Source organism: Marmota flaviventris, chromosome 15, assembly GCF_047511675.1.
Source record: "Marmota flaviventris isolate mMarFla1 chromosome 15, mMarFla1.hap1, whole genome shotgun sequence".
Taxonomy (NCBI): domain Eukaryota; kingdom Metazoa; phylum Chordata; class Mammalia; order Rodentia; family Sciuridae; genus Marmota; species Marmota flaviventris.
In genome coordinates, this window is record NC_092512.1 from 77,007,592 (window position 1) to 77,013,548 (window position 5,957).

The 5,957-nt window shown below is 43.9% G+C and overlaps 1 pseudogene; it reads left to right on the forward strand.

Moving 5' to 3' along the window:
* The first annotated feature begins 1,879 nt into the window (after positions 1-1,879).
* Positions 1,880-3,773, forward strand: LOC114090599 (galactose mutarotase pseudogene; annotated as a pseudogene).
* Positions 3,774-5,957: the final 2,184 nt, after the last annotated feature.

Here is a 5,957-nt window from a genome sequence, read left to right on the forward strand (position 1 = left end):
GTCAGTCGAAAACAGCGGTGGTGACGTCAGTTTACCAACATGGTGGCTGCTGGCCTCCTCTGTGGTCTGACCGGTGTGGAGAACCGAGATGGACCGCTTCCTTCCCCCGTCTCGAACCCAGAATTCAGCCCTGAGTACGGTGCTTGCGCGGCTGGCAGAAACTGCAGCGCTGTAACCCTGCGTCTCTATCCCAGCGCACGCTGCAGATTCTAGCCTCGGGCCGATTTGCTGAATAAGCAGTGCGACAAACCTCTCGCGTTTGAGTCCCCGTAGCTGATCCTCGTGCGATGGAAATCCTTCCTCCAGGTTCCGGAGCACCCCACTATTGCTGGAAATTCCTAACAAGATATCCTTTAGCCGTCCTGACTTGTCATACTCCCACACAGTGAAGCAGCACACGGGGGCAATGCACTCCCTTCGCCGCCATCTTTTCCCCCACCTATATCGATATTTAGCTTTCTTCCATGGGTGTCTCATGTATTGGCCAAGACAGGCATGTCAGCAGTTGGGGACAAGAATTTGTGTCTACAGAGACAGAACCATGAGCTGTTGGAAAGGTAGCTGGGTGAGCCATGCTATAGTATCTGAGGTCATGGGGCAGACAGACCACGTCCCTGGGAGTGGTTTATGATGGAAATGTAAAGACAGGAGTCTGGTTTCTGATTACTAATCCATGTGAAAGCTACACATTCTCTTGGCTTCTCCTTGATTCTGGAAAGATAGCCTCCTACACTGAGAGCAAATTTTGCATCCCTTTCATCAAAACTGGAAAGGAAATTCCAGACTGTAGAATCTGCATGCTATATTGGCTTCTGCACAAAGTAGATGTGATTTCTGACTGAAAAATCAAGAGAACTATTTTTAAATATTTTAGTTGGCTTTATCCAATGCTTTTGAAGTACACAAGATAACTCTTACTCCCTGCAGATACATTTTTTCTTTTGATTGCTCTTGTTACCGTAAGTTTTTAGCTACTTATCTACAAACATTTGTGTGGCCCTGATACACTAACTATGAACTTTTTCATCTTTTATAAATTTATCAGAGTTTTTAAGGTTAAACTTTTCTTCAGATGCTACCAAGAAGAACACAGGGACAATAGCAGCAGAATAATAATCATATTCTGGGTGCCTTGGCAAATTATATTTGCATTTAATTTTGCAAAACATTATACTTGCTCTTCCTCCCAATTTCTGTAACCAACTTTATTTTTCCATTGTAGAGTCACCCGGAGAAAGTGCTGGCTGTCCAAGCTTACAGTCAGACCTAGTAATGTGTTAAAATGCCACATTATGGTCAGTTCTGAGCTTTGAAGGATGGATCTTTATTTTTTGGATAGAACTCATAATTGGTTCAAGGAATATTTAGCTTGTTTCTGTTAGACTAATAATTTCAAGAAAAAATAGAGATAACCAGACAAGTAAGATTGAAAATGAGGAAAAAAACAGGACAATGTACCAGCAAAGACTCTGTCCATGAATAACTGCATCAGAGGAGAGTTTGAACCAGTTACTATGAAAAAAAAAGGAAGCATAAGAGACCTCCGAGGCAGTGTTTAGGGTCCAGGTGATCTGAGGGCCGAGGCTGCAGGAGATTATGTTTTCACTGAGCAGAGGTGGTGAGGAAAGGAGAAGGAAAGGAGGGAGAGGGCAGAGTTACAGAAGAAGGAAATAAGGACACGGGTGGACAGAGAAGGAGGAGAAGCTGGCAGAAAGTGATAGACTGCATTAAGCTTAGAGGTCAGGGATCTGGAGGTTGTAATGAGATAAAAAAAAAGATGGTGTAATGGAAATCATGGAGTGAGCAGAGTCTACAAGGTCAGGGCGATGTGTTTCAGGTTACAGTTTCATAGGAAGATACTAACTCATGTCTCCGAGACATGAGGGTGGCAAAGGAGGAAGAACAGAAGACAAGGGAAAGCGAGAGCCTTCAGAAGCCAGCTGGTGGGGTGGGTCAGGGTGGGTCAGGGTGGATCAGGATTGCTGCATGCAATTTTTGGGGGGTGGAAAGAGGAAGGTGGTATAGCTGAATAGCAGGAACCAAAAAGAAACAAGACTTTTCTTTGAGGGTAGAGGAGTCTCAAACTGTGAGAAAAATGAGAACAAAAAGGGGTCAGGCACACCCCTGCCCTGAGCTTTACTGGACACTGGGACACAATCAGGAATAGCTCAGGAAGGATGAGTTTCAGTGTGAAATAAGGGGAGGGTACAGGGGATCTATTGAAATAAAAAACCCAGAGAGAGGGGAGCAGAGGAGCATTGTGTTAGGAGGATAAAATTCAGGACATTTTTTTTTTTTTGATACTAGGACTTGAACTCATGGGTACTGAACTACATCCTCAGCTCCCTTCCCTTCTTATTTTATAAAAATTTGAGACAGGGTCTTGCTAAGTTGCCTAGGCCGGTCTTGAACTTGTGATTCTAATGGCTTAGCCTCCCCAGTAGCTGAGATTACCAGTGTATGCTACTGTGCCCAGAAAAGTTCAGAACTTCTGAGACTGATAGCAAACTTATGTCCAGTAAATCCTATAGAAGAAATCTTAATAATTGTTTACCCCATACTGTGCTGTGATGGCTAATTTTGTTAAATCAGCTAGGCCGTGGTACCCAGCTTTTGGTCAAAAACATCAGTCCAGATGTTGCTATGAATGTGTTTTTTTAAATGCCATTAACATTTAAATCAGTAGAAGAGAAAACTTGGTTGCTGGAGTTTTAAGAGCAAGGAGTAGCTGCACGCCCTGAACTTTCCCCATAGTTTCGGTGACCAGAACAGTGTTTGGAGACCTGCCCTTGGGAGGAGGGACAGTGGAGAAGTTCCAGCTACAATCAGACCTGTTGAAAGTGGACATCATTTCCTGGGGCTGCAACATCACAGCTCTGGAGGTCAAAGGCAGGGGAAAGCTTCCGATGTGGTTCTCAGCTTCTCTGAGTTGGAAGGGTACCTCCAAAACAGGCCTACTTTGGAGCAGTGGTTGGAAGGGTGGCCAACCGAATTGCCAAAGGAACATTCACATTGGATGAGAAGGAGTATCACCTGGCCATTAACAATGGGCCCAACAGTCTGCATGGAGGACTCAAAGGATTTGACAAGGTCCTCTGGATCCCTCAGGTGCTCTCAAATGGCATCCAGTTCTCCCGCATCAGTCCAGATGGTGAGGAAGGCTACCCTGGAGAGTTAAAAGTCTGAGTGATAGACATCCTGGATGGCGGGGAGCTCGTGGTCAACTATAGAGCACAAGCCAGTCAGACCACACCAGTCAATCTGACCAACCATTCTTACTTCAACCTGGCAGGCCAGGGATCCCCACATATATATGTCCATGAAATCACCATAGAAGCTGATGCTTTCTTGCCTGTGGATGAAACCCTGATTCCTATAGGAGATGTTGCTCCAGTGCAAGGAACTGCATTCGACCTAAGAAAGCCAGTGGAGCTTGGAAAACACCTGCAGAAGTTCCGCATCGATGGTTTTGACCATAATTTCTGTCTGAATGGATCCAAAGAAAAGCATTTCTGTGCAAGGGTGCATCATGCTGGAAGCTGGAGGGTACTAGAAGTATACATTGGTGTCCTGGTGTCCAGTTTTACACGGGCAACTTCCTGAATGGCACACTGAAGGGCAAGAGTGGAGCCATCTATCCTCAGCACTCCGGCTTCTACCTTGAGACCCAGAATTGGCCTGATGCAATCAACCAGGCCCCCTTCCCTCCTGTGCTACTGAGTCCTGGGGAGGAGTACAATCATACCACCTGGTTCAAGTTTTCTGTGGCTTGAGGAAGTGTGAAGATACATCCTAGTCCATGGCCAGGCCTGGGCCCCCTCAGCAGCCTGTCTCCTATCTAGAGACAAGGTGAAGATTTAGAGGATTTAAAAGTGATCATGTGCTAAATCATACAAATGGTAGCTGTCACAATAATTGGTCTGAATATTGATTTCCTTTTCCAGTGACTGGCTCTGGAACATGTCTAATGACAAGCTTTATTCTCTGTGCAGTTCAGAGGGCAAGTGAACCCAACCACCAATGTCATCATCTAAGGCCTGACCTTAGCCCAGAAGGGGTGTCCAGGGACTCTTATACACTGTTGTAGGTTCCATCTCTCATCTTTGTTTCTGTGATGCTGCTCTCATTGCTTTTCTGTCTCCTCCTCCTCCTTTACATCAAATCGCTTTACTCTTGGGTAGCACTCTGCAGTTTTCCAAGAAGGTCATATGAGCTGGTTCACCATGCCAGCAGATGGAGCCTCTGTGAAGTAGCAGGTGATTGACAAGTGAGGGAGCTGAGGTGCAGAGGTTGAGTGACCCACTGCAAGCCAGTAAAAAGTTTAAATAGGACTTGAGTTTAGGTCATGCAAATTAAAGTCCCCTTCTTTACCTATCCCAGTCTGCCAGAGCATTCCAGGAGTCACTGAAGGGTTAAAAAGGGATCTGGTCCCTGATCTGTTAGGAGCCAGCCTTTCTTCTCAGATTCCCTTTTGTAAGAAACGGTTCAAATACCCATAAAGAATCCATCATTTAGACTCCCTGCCTTTGGGGTTAACATTTATACTGGAAGCAGTGTTGTGTTTATGTAGATGAGGCTGGAGATTCTTTTCCTGAATAATCAAATCATTAATGATGGGTGTGGGCTGGTGCTTTTTAAAGAAATTATTTTATACTATTGTTTACTACAATCAGTTGAAATAAAGTGCATCCCCAGAAGAAAAAAAAAATAAATCGGTAGAAGAATGAAAAATGTTACCCTCTACCACATGGGTTGGCTTCATTTAATCTGTTGAAGGTCTTATGAGAAAAGTGGAATGGCTCTCCCCGCCCCCCTAGGGAGGGGGAACCATTTTCGGCCTGCCCTGCAAATTCAGATTTTTATTTTTTTGTACTGTGGGTTGAACCAACGAGCACTTAACAACTGAGCCACAATCCCCAGCCCTTTTATTTTTTTTATTTTGAGACAGGGTCCCAGTATATGGCTTAGGGCCATTGCTGAATTGCTGACTCTGGCCTTGAACTTGCAGTCTTCCTGCATCAGCCTCTGGAGCTGCTGGGATTCCAGGTGTGTGCCACCATGCTCAGTTTTTGCCTTGCAAATTCAGATTAGCAGCCCCCTCAATCACATGAGCCAATTTCTTGAAATGTTTCCTTCTGGGTATATATATACTATTTTAGTTCTGGTTTTGGGGGGAGGCCTGATGAATACACATGCTTACTATTTTCTAGTCATTTTTCTAAGTGCTTTGCAATTATTATTTTATCTTACCTTTGCAAGGGTCTGAGACCTTCTGGGATGGATGATGAGTTGGAGGATACAAGGCTCTTTGGAAGCAGTAGAAACAGCCTGGATATATTCCTGGCTTTGGGTTTAGGCACTCAGACTAATTAGAAGTATCCAAGCCCCTTGGCAGGAATTAGCTTATGCATTCAATTACATACATCTCTAGGGTGATAATCATTTCTAGGGCGATATTGAATTCTTGCCTTTGGAAACGTGTCTCCTAGCATTAAAAGGAACTTAATAACATAAAATGGAATTTGAAAGTACAGACAACAATTGTGTTAGAAATCACTAATTCTATTAATAAGCAGTTAAGCCAGGTTATTTAGTTAGAGCATATGTGTTGATCTAAGCTCTGAAGTTGACATATGCCTCTATAACCATAACAAAGTGTTCTTTGCTTATGGCAAGCAAAGAGCCTCATTTGTTCTTCTAGGAAAAAACTCTTAATTCATTAATACATATTATTTGGAAATATGTAGGAGACATGAATTCATGTCAACCATAGTGGGTTGGGTTGTCCTCAGGTTGGCTAGGTTTTTAACTCTTTTGTCAACTTGAATCAGTTGGTAAGGGGTGCCTGGAGTATTGTGCAATTTTTGAGATTAGGACTGTTCATTCAGCCATAAAAAATATGCATTGACCACCTACTGTGTGCAAGCAGGAGGTTAGATATTGAGGGTAGGATGGCA